We start from the raw sequence: 17,430 nt of genomic DNA, 5'->3' as shown, positions 1-17,430 counted from the left end.
CTGGAGTTTGGAAGGATGAGGGAGGGGAGGAGGAGGAGAGGAGGAGAGGAGGAGGAGAGGAGGAGGAGAGGAGGGGAGGGGAGGGGCATTGAAACTTACCGAATAGGGAAAGGCTTAGATAGAGTGGATGTGGAGAGGATGTTTCCACTAATGGGAGAGTCTAGGACCAAAGGTAATAATCTCAGAATTAAAGGGTGTTCATTGAGGAAGATGAGGAGGAATTTATTTAATCCGAGGGTGGTGAATCTGTGGAATTCATTGCCACAGAAGGCTGTGCAGTCCGTCAATGGATATTTTAAGGTAGAGATAGATAGATTCTTGATTAGCACAGGGGTCATGGGGACAAAGTAGGAGAATGGGGTTAGGAGGGAAAGATAGATCAACCATGATTGAATGGCGGAGGAGACTTGATGGGCCTAATTCTGCTCCTATCACTAATGAACTGATGCCAATAACTTATTCTCCTCCCCTATCCACATCTCATCATTAAAATTTCTTTCTATAATTATTTCTTTTTTTTTTCCCCTTCCTGAAAAAAACACCCTATCACCAACGAGAGAGCGGTCCTGAGCTACCATCTGCCTCATTGGAGATCCTCAGGCTATCTTTAATCAGACTACTGGACCTTATCTTGCACTAATCATTATTCCCTTTATCCTTTATCCGTATGCTGTAGATGGATAAGTTTTGACCAATTTTCATGCAACCTGTATATTCATACAAACAGCACCCCCATTTTTGGTGGATGCTGGATAGCTGAAAGTAAACTGTGGTTGTGTTTCTTGTATTTAGTTTTCCTCATTTCTATAACAATTTACTTGGGTGCAACTTCTTAAGTCATCAGCAACCCATATAAATAGCCAATCTTGTGTTTTTATTCCAAATAGTGAATGTTGCCAGGAAAGTGAACATTATGATAGAAAGAAATAGGCACATCTTTGGTTCTCTTTGAAAGTCAAAAATGATTAGATAGCAAAGAGGAGCTGGAACATCAAATGATTTTTCTGCATCTCAGAATACTGACCTTATTGAATAGTTGGAATTGATCAGGCAACCACTTGCACTGGGGAATGGCTGTCGTTTATGGCTCAGTCTTGTATTATAATCTGTCTTCAACTGCACCTGAGGTAAATATGCACCATAAAGAAAAGATTTGTAATTTGTTACGTATTTAATTTCAAGTTCATGGAATTAATGATGACTCAGATATTTCACCATAACACATGCACAGTTATGAAACCTGCGTGTAATTTGACACTCTCTTCAAATTATTAATTCTTCTTTTCAGAACTTGGAAAGCTAACTTGCCCCATTTGCTGATCCCCTGTCCATGTTTTCCGACTACCTCAGGTTAAGGGGCTGTCCCACTGTACGAGCGAATTCAAGAGTTCTCCCAAGTTTCCACTGATTCGAACTTGGAGAATTATGGTAATAGCCGCTCGTAGGTACTCGGGGCTCTCGTGGACATTTTTCAACATGTTGAAAAATCTTCACGAGTCTTCCCGTTTTCCGAGTACCGGCCGTTAGCGTTACGAGCCGCTAAGAGACGTCCCGAGCTCCGACGTACCCGCAACGTACATTCTACGTGCTTACCACGAGTTTGATTTTTTTTTAACTTGGGGGAGTTCTTGAATTAGCACGTACAGTGGGACAGCCCCTTTCGGAAGCCGAATGGCCCTCCACAGCACAAATCTGAGACCAACTTCTAAAAAAGCATGTGTAGGAAGGATCTGCAGATGTTGGTTTAAATCGAAGATAGACATAAAATCCCAGAGTAACTCAGCGGGAAAGGCAGCATCTCTGCAGAGAAGGAATCCCTTTTCTCCAGAGATGCTGCCTGTCCCACTGAGTTACTCCAGCATTTTGTGTCTACTTCTAAAAGAGCATGTCAACTTTATCAAATGGTTCCCCTTTGAACTGTCTGAACTTTTCTTCATGGATTTGGGAATTTCACTGCTATAAACCAATTCCTCCCGATAACAAGATCCCCATGTATTGTTCCCATTCTGGCTTAAAAGATAGTTTTGTTTAGGTTAGTTTGGTTTAGAGATACAGCGTGGAAATGGGCCCCATTGGCCCACCAAGTCCACGCAGACCAGCAGCCACCCATACACTATTTCTATCCTACACACCAGGGGCAATTTACAGAAGCCAAATTAACCTACAAATCTGCGTGTCTTTGGAAGGTGGGAGGAAACCGGAGCACCCGCAGAAAATCCACGCTGCCACAGGGACAACATGCAAACTCTACACCGACAGCACCCGAGGTCAGGATCGAACTCAGGTTACTGGCGTTGTAGGCAATAACTCTACCACTGCGCCACTGTGCCTCCATCTTGTAAATACAAATGTATTATTTCTGTTCAAAGTTCATTTCTTGTGCAACAGAAGTGATTGAAATTGATTCCGATCAAGTACTTCAGTTGATTATTTCCTTCCTGCTCCATCTGTAATCTCGTAGCTCTGCACACGTCTGGAAACAAAACTGCTTTCTACTAATCTCTGTGGTTGCCACATCACACTGAGGATGTACTGACTGTTAAACTATAGGAACTAACGTGATTTCTAAACCTGCAAGACAGCAGTCCATTGAAACAAACTGCAAGTAAGTTGGCCTTTCAGCTCAATGCATCCACATAGGCCAGTTACCACCACTCTCCATCTGACACTCATCTCATTCATTTTACTCTTGAGCTGTTATCAAGAGTCAAGAGTGTTTTATTGTCATTTGTCCCGGACTGGACAATGAAATTCTTACTTGCTGCAGGAAATTCAGTCATTTATCTGCAGTCTTTATAGCAGAGAAGATGAATATAACTTCAATAAGTTAGTTTAATCATCTATAACCAAGCATATCCAACCTTGCATTGGTCTATACGAAACAGCAGGCTAGTGCTCCCGTCTAAGCTCATTTATTTTCATGTTGGCGGCTTTTTGATCAGAGGTCAATGCAGTGACAGGTTCCTTTGGGACCCGTTAATAAATGGCATGTTCATAAATTTGTATCTGATCTCCAATTTATTAATCACTGACTGCGTGGGCACACTGCAGAGCCTTGCCAATTGCTATCCAGGACTCTAGATGGGATACACACAATTCTCAGTCACTTCTTCCAGTGTATAGGAAGGCACAGTTGCGCAGCAGTAAAGCTGCTGCCTTACAGCACCAGAGACTCAAGTTCGATCCTGACTATGGGCGTTGTCTGTACAGAGTTTGTACGTTCTCCCTGTGACCGCATGGTTTTCTCTGGGTGTTCTGGTTTCCTCCCAAACTACAAACACATACAGGTTTGGAGGTTAATTGTCCCTAGTGTGTGTAGGATAGTGCTCTGCCCCTGTCCTACATAGGAAACCTGAACAGAAACCTCTGGAGACTTTGCACCCCACCCAAGGTTCCCGGAGGTTTTTGTCAGTCTCCCTACCTGCTTCCACTACCTGCAACCTCCGGCAACCACCTGCAACCTCCGGCAACCGCACGGAAACCTTGGGTGGGGCGCAAAGTCACGCGAGGGTTCCGTTCAGGTTTCCTAAGTGGGACAGGGGCATTAGTGGGGCGATTGCTAGTCGGCACGGACTCGGGTGGCCAAAGGACCTGTTTCTGCACTGTATCTGTAAAGTCTCTAAAGTCTAAATTAAAGTATTAAAAATAATACATGGTTATCCCACTCGAATTATCCTGTTTATTTGCCAGCTTCACAATCACCTTCTCACACCTCTGAGAAGTTGAACCTGTGTACAGTGTGATTCGGTCTGAAAGATTCAGCATGGAAACAGCCCTTTGGCCCACCAAGTCCACACTAACCACTGATCACCCATTCTCCCTAGTTCTATGCTATCCCACTTTCCCATCCGCTCCCTACGCACCAGGGGCAATTTACAGAGGCCACAAACCCACAAATCTTCAGGATGAGAGGGAAAACTGGAGCACCCGGAGATAACCCACGCAGTCACAAGGAGAACATGCAAACTCCACACGGACAGCTCCCAAGGTCAGGATCGAACCCGTGTCTCTGGTGCTGTGAGGCAGCAGCTCTAGCAGCTGTGCCACTGTACATAGTGACAGAATACACGGAGTCTTCATTGTCCTTTACGCTCAATGTTTAGTTGCCATGAATTAGTGGCTCAAATTTCATTTCTGGAATCCATATCCAAGATAGATACCAGATTTCTATAGTCACTCCATCATTTTAATGTTGATAGCAGCAAGTAAGGTCGCCAACCGAAGTGAAGAGAAAAAGGGATCTAAGCTCCAGCAACAGAATGTAAAGTATTAATTAGCTCCTCTTTTTCTGCACTGGCTTCCCTCCCAACAGCTAACAATCCAATCTGCCTGAAGGGTTTGTGATTTGGAGGGAGTCGACTCATTAGGGTGTAGTTGTCCCTGGGTTTTGCCAGCACTTCCAGTCTCTGTCAAAAGACTTACCTCGTGTTGCAACCCGGTGACTCAAGATGATCTATTTGACTATGAAGGGCACTGCAGATGAACAAAGGTCCAGTCTGAAGAAGGGTCTCAACCCGAAACGTCACCCATTCCTTCCCTTCAGAGATGCTGCCTGTCCCGCTGAGTTACTCCAGCTTTTTGTGTGTATCTTCACTGCAGATGAACTTGGTTCATCGTTTCCCCCCCCCCCCCCCCCCCAACCCCCTCCCCCGTTTTGATAAATGTTGCAGTGGTCACTGGAGTGGGATTGCACGCCTGTTCTATCTTTGTTTCCCCTCAGGTAGTTGTCACCTTGTTGTCGCTGCTGCAGCGGTGAGCAACTAAATTAGTTCAGACCAGGGATCATAGCTGCACTGTATGAAGTTATTCTGCAGCATTTGTTTCAGTGAGCATCATGTGATAAATGCTACAATTAAATTGAAGGAACTCAGGCTTTCATATCAGCCCTGCTCAATTGTAGGCTGGAATGATCTGTACTGGGTCACAATCTGATACTTTTCCACATTTGAGGTAAACATGGCTTTTTATTTTTGGTGAAGATCAAAATTATCTCCGCTCAAAATCGGAATGGAGACATAAGTAACTGCAGACGCTGGAATGTCTAATAAAATGCAGAGTGCTGGAGTAACACAGCGGGTCAGGCAGCATCTGTGGAAGGAATGGAGAGGCCTTTTTGTGTGTATCTTCACTGCAGATGAACTTGGTTCATCGTTTCCCCCCCCCCCCCCAACCCAGAGAGAAAAGATCGGGACCTTCCTTCAGACTGATCGGAGTAGGGGAGAGAAAGCTGGAGAAGAGGTGGGGGAGGGACAAAGCCTGGCAGTTGATAGGTTGATACAGGTGAGGGAGGAGTTAAATAGGAGTTAAATTGACCGATGTGTGGACAAAGGCTGGAGATGCAAAAGTAGACAAAAGAGCGTTAAATAAGGAGAGTAGGAATGGAAATGCGGAGGAAGAGATATAGGTGGAAAGGTTAGGGTGGGGGCGGGTGGAGTAAGAAAGATGGGCGGAATACTGGGAAAACGTGTATGATGAAGAGCTCTCTCCTGGGCCTCCTCCATTGCCAGAGTGAGGCCACAGGCAACACAGAGAAACAACACTTCATATTCCACTTGGGCAAGCTCATGACCCAAAGGTGTGAACATTGAATTCTCCAATTTGGAGTAACACACCCCTTCCCCTCTCTTCTCATCCTCTCTCATCCACTATCTTGCCCAGTTTCCCCACAATCATCTCCTTGCACCTATATCATCCCCTCCCACCCCCCCCCTTCCCCCTGACCACATTTCACTTCTCGTCTCTCCACATCTGACAACCTTTGTCTCCTTTCCACCTATCGTCTTTATCCATCCATTTGCCAGTCAACCCCCACTGACTGTTGTCCACCTTTCACTTAAGGGCGTCACTGTGGCGCAGCGGTAGAATTACTGTCTTACAGCATCGGAGGCCTGGGTTCGATCCTGATTATGAGTGCTGTCTGTACAGAGTTTTGTTCATTCTCCTCGTGACCTATAGGTTTTCTCCAGGTGCTCTGGTTTCCTTCCACACTCCAAAGACATCTTCTGCAAAGTGGAAAGTGTCCCTACTGTGTAGGATAGTGTTAGTGTACACTGATCGCTGGTCAGCGCAGACTCTGTGGGGCAAAGAGCCTGTTTCCATGCTGTATCTCTAAACTAAACTAAACTAAACTAACCAGGCTTTATCCCAGCTCTGCCTCTTGTCCAGCTTTCTCCCCTCCCCCCCACACACTCACTCCAATCAGTCTGAAGAAGGATACTGACCTGAGACATTTCCCATCTCTTCCTTCTGCAGATGCTGCCTGACCCGCTGAGTTACTCCAGCACTGTGTTCTATTCTAAATCAATTGGTGGTTGTAAGTGCATCTTGAGTATTGTGTACACCACTTTATTGAAAATATGTTAAAACTAATGAATAGAAGAAGGGTCTCGACCCCGAAACGTCGCCCATTTCCTTCGCTCTGTAGATGCTGCCTCACCCGCTGAATTTCTCCAGCATTTTTGTCTACCTTAAAACTAATAAAGGTATGGAAAGAAACCGTCTGCTGGAATGATTGGATTAGATTGGATTTTAATTATGATTGTGCAATTTGTTCATGAGCATTGATGTAATGGGCAATTTTGAGGAGTAGAACATGACTTCCTGTCCAAAAGAGTAGAATTAGATGATATATATATCTGCTTGATCTATGGTACCAAATTGATCTATGGTACCAATTATTTCAGTAATAGACCGGTCAACTGATGGAACAGGCTCTCTGCGTGAACTAATGTACAGCAGCACAGCAATGATTGATTAAAGTGTAATTACAAAGATTGATTGCTCGCATGGATAACGTGAGCAATCCCATGTGGCCAATGAAGCGAATGGTTCACAAAGTTTTCCTCCGCAAAGACTTTCCTCACCTCCTGTATAGTCTTTTTGCAAACAAATTAACGGTGATTAATTATGGTGATAAATCAGTGAATGAATTGCCATATTGTGTGACTGCCAGGAAGGTGCATTTCTAATTCAGCAATTCCTTGGCTGTTTAATGTTCCCCTCATAGAAAACAGGATCAGGAGCAGGCCATTAGTATATGGAATGATGAGAGGCATAGATCGAACCTTCAGTCAGAACCTTTTACCTCAGGTAAAAAAATAGGCAGCACTAGGGAGCCTAACTATAAAGTGAGAATGGAAAGGTTGAACAGAGATGTGCGGGGCAAGTTTTTTTACACAGAGAGTAGTGGGGGCCTGGGACACATTGTCAGGAGTGGTGGTGGAGGCGGATAAGATAGTGAACGTTCAGGTAGACACATGCAACATGCAGGTGCAGCAGGCAGTGAAGAAAGCGAATGGTATGTTAGCATTCATAGCAAAAGGATTTAAGTATAGGAGCAGGGAGGTTCTACTGCAGTTGTACAGGGCCTTGGTGAGACCACACCTGGAGTATTGCGTACAGTTTTGGTCTCCTAATCTGAGGAAGGACATTCTTGCCATAGAGGGATTACCGAGAAGGTTCACCAGACTGATTCCTGGGATGGCAGGATTTTCATATGAAGAAAGACTGGATAGACTCGGCTTGTACTCGCTAGAATTTAGAAGATTGAGGGGGGATCTTATAGAAACGTACAAAATTCTTAAGAGGTTGGACAAGCTAGATGCAGGAAGATTGGTCCCGATGTTGGGGAAGTCCAGAACAAGGGGTCATAGTTTAAGGATAAGGGGGGAAGTCTTTTAGGACTGAGATGAGAAAAAAAAATTTCACACAGAGTGGTGAATCTGTGGAATTTTCTGCCACAGAACGTAATTAAGTCCAGTTCATTTGTTATATTTAAGAGGGAGGTAGATGTGGCCCTTGTGGCTAAAGGGATCAGGGGGTATGGAGAGAAGGCAGGTACAGGATACTGAGTTGGATGATCAGCCATGATCATATTGAATGGCGGTGCAGGCTCGAAGGGCCGAATGGACTACTCCTGCACCTATTTTCTATGTTTCTATGTTTCTATGAATAAAGAGATATGGATCATGTACAGGCAGATACGATCAGTTCAACTTGGTACCATGTTCAGCACAAACATTGTGGGCTGAAGGGTCTGTTTCCCATGCTGTACTGTTCTATATATTCAGCCCTTTGAGCCTGCTACATGTTCACTATGGTAATGCCTGATCACCTTCAACAATACCATTTTGCTCATGATCTCCCCATACTCCGTGATTCGTGATGAATCAAGAATTTATCCATTTCTTTCTTAAAATATTCATCAACTTGACCTTGATATCCTGTGGTGGGTAATTTCACAGTTGCACCATCCCCTGACAAAACCTTTCCACATCTCAATCCCAAATCTCTTGCCCTGTAAACCCATCATTCCAGACACTACAGCCATGAGAAACATTCTCCCCATATCCAGTCAGCCTGTGCGCATCAGAACTTTGCCAGTTTGAGTTTAGTTTGGTTTATTATTGTCACGTGTACCGAGGTACAGTGAAAAGCTTTTTTGTTGCATGCTATCCAGTCAGCGGAAAGACTATACATTATTACAATCATACCGTCCACTGTATACAGATACAGGATAAGGGGAATAATGTTTAGTGTGAGATAAAGTCCAGTAAAGTCTGATTAAAGATAGTCCAAGGGTCTCCAATTAATTTATTTATTTGTTTAAGAAGGAACTGCAGATGCTGGAAAATCGAAGGTACACAAAAATGCTGGAGAAACTCGGCGGGTGCAGCAGCATCTATGGAGCGAAGGAAATTTCCTTCCAATTAATTAATCTCCAATTAATTTAGTTTTGTTTAGAGATACAGCGTGAAACTGGCCCTTCGGCCCACCAGGTCCATGCTATTCAATGATCACCCGTTCACCAGTTCTATCCTGCACACTGGGGACAATTTACAGAAGCCAATTAACCTACGAACCTGCGCGTGTTTGGAGTGTGGGAGGAAACCGGAGCACCCAGAGAAAGCCCACGCGGTCACAGGGAGAATGTGTAAATTCCGCACACACACAGCACCCAAGGTCAGGATCAAAGCCAGGTCCCTGGCACTGTAAAGCAGCAACGTTACCAATGTGCCACTGTGCCACCCTGCAGTTAGATCCTCTCTTATTCTTCTGAGCTCCAGTGAATAGAAACCTCATCGGTATGGTGGTGCAGTAATTAGTACTGCTGCCTCGAAATTCCAGGGATCTATAGATCCAGTACTGTCTGTAGGCAATCACCCCTATGATGGCATAGGTTTCCCTCAGAGGTTCCCTGAGAGTGTAGGATAGTGTTAGTGTGCGGGGCGGCTGGTCGGCACGGACTCGGTGGGCCAAAGGGTCTGTTTCTGCATTGTGACTCTAAACTAAAACTGTACTAAATATATCTAGGAAGAGGCAGAGAGAAAGGTTCAGGGAACACAAGCAAGGCAGGCTGACTTTCACTGCATTAAGTTATACAAACAACTAAACTAAATGTAAAATGTTCCCAGTGTGTGTAGGATAGTGTTAGTGTGCTGGGATCACCGGTCTGTGCTGACTCGGTGGGCCGAAGGGCCTATTTCTGCACTGTATCTCTAAACTAAACTAAACTAAACTAAACTAAACTAAAGTGGGCTTTTCTCATCAAATGCTGGAGTGGAATTTCTTTAACTTTAACTGTCTGGTAAGCACTAACTTAGTATGTAAAAAGGGGAATGTGCCAAGGCACTCAGAAGCCACTGAACTCCATCTGCTCAGTGACCTTTTCCACTGACTGATCTCAGGGTCCACATCCCAACTCTATACGTTGTTTCCCTGCTTCCTTAGGCCAGCCTGGGTTTTCTCAAAGGCCTCAAGTGAAAGGAGTGTCACTCGGAGCACTTCCTGCGATACTTATCATTCCTGTCTGTTTCCTTCCTTCCTTCCAGCCTCCAAACAGACCGCACATTTCTATTAAATGTTTTTTTTTGCACATTTTCTGCTAGGATAGGAACTGTGTCAAACAGTGGGCAGGACCGTTAGTTCGCTGGATGTGTGCTTTTATTGGGCAGGGTGTGTCCTACATCACAGACCCACGGGTAAAATGAGTAAAATATGCACATTAACATCAGCAGCATGGTGTCGAAGTGATAGTGTTGCTGCCCCACAACGCCAGGGACCAGGGCCGATCCTAACTATGGGTGCTCATAAGTGAGAGGAAGAGAATTAGGCCATTTGGCCCATCAAGTCTATTCTGTCATTCAATCATGGCTGATCTAACATAGAAACATAGAAAAATAGGTGCAGGAATAGGCCATTCGGCCCTTCAAGCCAGCACCGCCATTCAATATGATCATGGCTGATCATCTAAAATCAGTACCCCATTCCTGTTTGTTCCCCATATCCCTTGATTCCTTTAGCCCTAAGAGCTAAATCTATCTCTCTCTTGAAAACATCCAGTGAATTGGCCTCCACTGCCTTCTGTGGCAGAGAATTCCACAGATTCACAAATCTCTGGGTGAAGAGGTTTTTCATCATCTCAATCCTAAATGGCCTACCCCGTATTCTTAAACTGTGACCCCTGGTTCTGGACTGCCCCAACATCGGGAATGATTTTCCTGCATCAAGCCTGTCCAATCCTTTAAGAATGGTATGTGTTTCTATAAGATCCCCTCTTATCCTTCTAAATTCCAGTGAATACAAGCCCAGTCGACCCATTCTTGACACAAAATGCTGAAGTAACTCAGTGGGAAAGGCAGCATCTCTGGAGAGAAGGAATAAGTGATGTTTCGGGTCAAGTCCCTTCTTCAGACTGATCTAAGTCTCCCCCTCAACCCCATTCTCCTGCCTTCTCCCCATAAGCCCTGACACCCTTATGAATCAAGAATCTATCTATCTCTCCCTTAAAAATACCCATTGGCCTCCACAACCCTCTATGGCAATGAATTCAACAGATTCCCCACCCTCTGACTAAAGATATTCCTCCCCATCTCCTTCTGAAAGGTATGTCTTTTTATTCTGAGGCTGTGACCTCTGGTCCTAGACTCTCCCATTAGTGGAAACATCTTCTCCACATCCACTCTATCCAAGCCTATCACTATTTGGTAAGTTTCAATAAGGTCCCTCATTCTTCTAAACTCCAGCGCGTAGTGCCCCAGTGCTGTCAAACACTCATTATAAGTTAACCCACTAATCTCTGGAATCATTCTCATAAACCTCCCCTGGAACCTCTCCAGCTCCAGCACATCAATGGAGTCCAAAATTGCTCACAAAACTCTAAATACAGTCTGACCAACATCTTATAAAGCATTACATCTCTGTTTTTGTATTCTAGTCCTCTAGAAATAAATGTCAGCTCTCCCGCAACCTGCGTGGGTTTTTTTCAGGGAGCTCCGGTTTCCTGCCACACATCCAAGGATGTACATGTTTGTAGGGCAATTGGCTTGGTATAATTGTAAATTGTCCCTAGTGTGTCTAGGATAGTGTTAGTGTGTGTTTGTTGATGCGGACTCGGTGGGCTGAAGGGCCTGTTTGTGCACCGTCTCTCTAAACTAAATTACACTAAACTAAAGATGAGATGATTCAAGGAGCAGGTGTATGGCACCAATCTCAGATTGTAAACACCTACGAACAGGTTAAAATGCATGAAGGCAGGTTTAGAAATTTTACAATGTATGATTTATGAATTTAAAAAAGCTCAACTGAGTCCAGTTTGTAAGTGTATGTGCAATTTGAAGTTTAACTCTGATATCAAATGTCTTGAATAATCCCTTGATATTTATTGGCAAGGTTCACAGTAAAAGAATGTTATCTTGGGTGAGCTACGAATGGAGCAACTAAAGATTTGGCTGGGAGAGGGGCCAGGAGAGGAAATAAAAATGAAGCAAAATAAATAGTGTAGCTATTTATGTAACCATGTAGCCATGGAATGTAACTCTACCATCATTGTCCCTAGTGGGGTGTTAAGAGATGGAGAACGAGTGCATGGATAGGAAAGGTTCAGAGGATATGGGCCAAATGCGAGCAGGTGGGACTAGCTTGGATGAAGTGTCTTGGTCGGCATGGACAAGTTGGCCCAAAGGTTCCCCTTCTGTACAGTACGACTCTGACTCGAAGTCAGGGTGTTTGTGATCTCAGATCCTTGACAAACGCCCGAACCAGATGATAACAACGTTCATTTGAAATGACTTTGTTTCACACCCAAAATCCAGTGCCCTTGTTTGTGGGTAAGGATTACTTAGAGTTAACGCTCTATCTTACATCCAAGTCACCGAAAAGGCCTTTGTAACATTTTACTGTGGATGCTCCAATGTGTGAAAGTCTTGATAGAAACATAGAAACATAGAAAATAGATGCAGGAGTAGTCCATTCGGCCCTTCGAGCCTGCACCGCCATTCAATATGATCATGGCTGATCATCCAACTCAGTATCCTGTACCTGCCTTCTCTCCATACCCTCTGATCCCTTTAGCCACAAGGGCCACATCTAACTCCCTCTTAAATATAGCCAATGAACTGGCCTCAACTACATTCTGTGGCAGAGAATTCCAGAGATTCACCACTCTCTGTGTGAAAAATGTTTTTCTCATCTCGGTCCTAAAAGATTTCCCCCTTATCCTTAAACTGTGACCCCTTGTTCTGGACTTCCCCAACATCGGGAACAAAGATTCTAAATGAATTGTTAACTCCATCGCTCTCTTGCCACAGATACTGGCTTATCTGCTGAGTATTTCCAATATTTTCTCATGTGATAGGAGCAGAATGAGGCCATTTGGCCCATCGGGTCTCCTCCGCCATTCAATCATGGCTGATCTATCACTCCCTCCCAACCCCATTCTCCTGCCTTCTCCCATAACCCCTGACACCTGTACTAATCAATAATCAATCTATCCATCTATCTCTGCCTTTAAAATAGCTATTGACAGCGTCCACTGTGGCCTTCAGCGTCCACCCTTCCGTGCCAATGAATTCCACAGACTCACCACCCTCTGACTAAAGAAATTCCTCCTCATCTCTGCTCTAAAGGAACGTCCTTTTATTCTGAGGCTACGACCTATGGTCCTGGACTCTCCCACTAGTGAAACATCGTATCCACATCTACCCTATCCAAGCCTTTCACTTTTCTGTTTTTAATATTAGATTATTTTAAACTTTTGGATTATTTTTATTAAGGAGCTTTGGGTCAAATGTTACTCCTTACTGCATTCCCGGCTAAATATTCTCATTGAGCAGTACCACTGCTAGATAGGTAGGTGGGCAAATGAGAAAAATGAGTCTGCAGAATCGTACTGTATTTGATAAGGGGAAATTCAGTCAGCACCCTGAAAGCAGAAGGCAGCGTGACATTCATGCAGCAAGCAAAAAGGGGATGTGGCGGCCAATGTGTACACTTCTGTAAAATGTAGTCTCAGCGATGGTAATCGTGAAAGTACCGCATTGTTTTAAAAATCTCCCACTTCTCACCGTGGATGGGAATTTGCCATCTTTGATCAGTGTGACCCCAGGCTCACCCACTGTTGCCCCTTTAGTTCACGAGCAATCCGGGATGGACAATAAACAATGGCATTGTCAGTGACCACCATATCACAGAAATAAATAAATGTATTAAAATGTTTTACATCATCTTCCAAAATGTATTGAAATTAATCTGTAAGCTCCTGAAAATTCAGTTGTGGGTTAACAAATCATGACTCTAACTTTAGCGTAGACTTCGACTCTGCCCCAGGTTCGGTTTCACTTGTTCTCAAAAGCCACAATGACCTGATTGCAGCTTCCTTCATTTGCAGCTAAACGCAGAGTTAGAGCTGCTGGGAACTTTGCTGCTACTGAGGGGAGTAAATGCTGTGTTGTGACACGCAGCATGATGTCAAAGAAACCAAAGAGTCAGTGCGCACTGCTAAAGAGGGAAGAGGCTTCCCAAAATATTTTCCATGAGGTAAAATGAAAGATTCCCAGGGAGATTTGAGCTATCTTACTCCAGGTAGAGATTGCCTGTGAAGGAGGTGTGTCTACTGGATCAAACTTCTTTCACCAGCGAGCCATGAGTAACATTGTTGGTGCTGCATCATTGCTGCGGTTCTCGGTCTCGTGGCAGACGGGTGTGCGGCACGACCCTGCAGTGTGTCTCGACCAACACGTCACCCGTCCATGCTACCCAGAAATACTGCCTGACCTGTTGAGTTACTCTAGCACTTGTGTCCTTCATCATTGCACAAGTGTCGATCGAAACAATTGCTTGTCAATTTCAATGCCTCCACAGTATAACTAGCAACCTGTGTTCTTAAAGCGAGTGGTGGCTGATCACGGAGGGGAAACTCTGTCCACAACAACTGTAATAACGAGGATTTACTGTATATCAATGGAGCTTCATTGGCTATTGTGTGTTGAACTTGCCTGCCCTTCCATTGCAATTTAACTGACCTTTCACCATCTTTTACCAGATACCTAAACAATGAGAAATGGGTTTAAAAAAACAAACAATGTGTAAAAAACATCCGTGACCAATAGATGTTTTCAGTCTAATTCCACCTTAAGGTGCCACATCTCTTCTACTGAATAACGTGCCTGTTCCACGGATATCAATAACCACATCTCATCCCACTTATACAAAAGTAAATGGTGAATGTTAGCAAAGTATTTGGCCATGAGGAACATCAGAGCCTCACAAAAATTCTACCCACACCGATTAATCACACATATTTACAGCAGGATTAACTGAAATACAATGTTTTTTTTTCCTTCTCTAGCTCAAGGGATTAAATTAATGGTGGTGGTGGCTCTTTGGAAGGTGACCTTCCTTAACTAACCCAGCGCAGAGGAAGGGTAGCACGGTGGCACAGCAGTAGAGTTGCTGCCTTACAGCGCCAGAGACTTGGGTTTGATCCTGATGACGGGTGCTTGTCTGTATGGAGTTTGGACGTTTTCCCTGCGTGGGTCTTCCACGGGTACTCAGGTTACCTCCAACATCCCTAAGACGTACAGGTTTGGAGTTTAATTCGCTTGGTAAAACTGTCAAATGTCCCGAGGGTGTCCCTTGTAATGTGCAGGGACCGCTGGTCGACACGGACTCGGTGGGCTGAAGAGCTTGTTTCCGCGCTGTGTCCCTAAACTAAACTAAACTAAATTGTATCTAACTTGGAAGACACAAGGAATTGAAGAAGCATGTTTACAAAACAAGGCACAAAGTGCTGGAGTAACTCAGCGGGTCACGCAGGAGCTCTGGAGGTGACTTTTCAGGACTGAACCTTTCTTCAGTAGCCTTCTTAAAAGTGTAACTAATGATCACATTGATTCAAAGAGATACTGAGATTACTGCCCCTTCAGATATTGGGCACTGTAGCTTAACTGATGGAGTAAAAGAGTGTCATTATCATCTGTTCCTGGAGCCTTTTCAAGTCAGCACAATAGGATATTCACAGTAATGTCTTCAGGCAGGTTGTTTAAAAATATAAAGTTCTAGCGTACGAGATTTTATTTTGCTTCTCCCCTTCTTTCCACGCCTGACATACTGCTGAGCTTGGAACAGAAATCGCCGACTGGCAGCTTTCATTGTAATTCATGGGGGGGAGAAAGGCTGGAATTCCTTCAAAATGAACAGAATCAGGACAGAGAGAGCACTGTACGTTGACTGCGTCATCACATATTTTATAAGCCACGTGTTGGAGTAACGAAAAAAAAATTATAATAACAAACAACGGAGTGTGAATTCCTACTCGATGAACATTCCCTTTAAACAGGAAAAACACCGTGAAAGTCGAGGCTGGTCGCATGAAGCAAATATTCAATATCCAAAGATAGACACAAAATGCTGGATTAACTCAGCAGGTCAGGCAGCATCTCTGGAGAAAAGGAACAGGTGACGTTTCGGGTCGAGACTCTTCTTCAGACTAGAGTCAGGGGAAAGGGAAACGAGAGATATAGAAGGTGATGTAGAGAGATATAGAACAAATGAATGGAAGATATGCAAATAAGTAACAATGATAAAGGAAACAGGTCCTTGTTGGCTGTTTGTTAGGTGAGAATGAGAAGCTGGTGCAATTTGGATGGGGAAGGGAAGGAGAGAGAGGGAATGTAGCGTTTACTTGGTTAGAGATATCAATATTCATAACACTGGGTTGTAAGCCATATTTGCATTCTCAGAAGAAACAAAATGTATATAAACATATATAAAATGTATATAAAATGTATATGTTGTCCGTAGCACCCTAAATAATCTCACTAAAGGACTGAATCCTCTCATAGTTATGCTGATAATGTGATTAGCCACTGCTTCTCTGAGAAATTCTTTTCACTAACCACTTGAGTCCAACAAACGTTCCACACAAGTAGGGAAAGTTAACCAGTACTCATCATTCAATTAATAAAAGAGATTGAATAAAACTCATATTCCATTGAGTCATACAGCGTGGAAACAGGCCCTGCAGCCTAACTTGCCCACAGCAACAAACATGTCCCATCTACACTTGTCCCACCTTCCTGCATTTGGCCCATATCTGTCGAAACCCGTTCTATCAATGTACCTGTCTAAATGTTTTCTTAAACGTCTCATGAAACTCTGTCAAATCACGACGCAAAGAGTTCTGTTCATGGACCCAATCAAATCCTAAGAATTACCAGGCATTTGTCCAAAGAGTTTGCAATATCAGTAAGCATGACAGTCTGCCTTTGACTTCCTGACTTTATATATTCCTGGCCTCTCCCCACTCCCTTCTCCTCACTTAACAAACCCAATCCACGTTACAGTCATGCAGACTTGAACTAATGCTTAGAATAAGCTCCTCGGGTTAGAGTGTTGCAATATATTATGCATTTAATTATATTGTGAAAAATAGAACATGTGGCTACAAACCAAAGTGACGATACTAGAGGGATAGCTGCAAGAGAGAAAGGCGGGTGACTGGTGCGTGTGGTTTCTGTACCAAAGTGTAAATAAAGTCTTTCACAGGCTGAAAAGTTAGCAGGCTGAAAAGTGCACGAAGGAGGTTATATTTAGAAAGATGCTGATCTATATACATAAATAAGAGTCAAGAGTCAAGAGAGTTTTACTGACATTCATCCGGAAACAGAACATTGAAATTCTTACTTGGAATGTCTTTAATATTTATTGAAATTTATAATGAAACATAATTTGTTGTTGTTTCATGAACGTTAAATGTTTTAGTATTATATGTATATATATATTATCCAATTGTCTAAATGAGAAATATCAGTAAGCATGATATGCTCTGGAATTCTCTGCCACAGAATGTAGTTGAGGCCAGTTCATTGGCTATATTTAAGAGGGAGTTAGATGTGGCCCTTGTGGCTAAAGGGATCAGGGGGTATGGAGAGAAGGCAGGTACAGGATACTGAGTTGGATGATCAGTTGGATAATGGCTTACTCCTGCACCTATTTTCTATGTTTCTATCCCTTCTAAATACTGATTGGGGATGATCAGCCATGATCACATTGATCGAAGGGCTGAATGCCCTACTGCTGCACCTATTGTCTAAATGAGAAATATTTTCGACTGTCAAAACATCTCGATATCCACTTCTTTCCCCTTTCTTC

This window comes from Leucoraja erinacea, chromosome 12, assembly GCF_028641065.1.
Source record: "Leucoraja erinacea ecotype New England chromosome 12, Leri_hhj_1, whole genome shotgun sequence".
NCBI classification, from domain to species: domain Eukaryota; kingdom Metazoa; phylum Chordata; class Chondrichthyes; order Rajiformes; family Rajidae; genus Leucoraja; species Leucoraja erinaceus.
Note: the sequence above shows the minus strand (reverse complement) of the source record.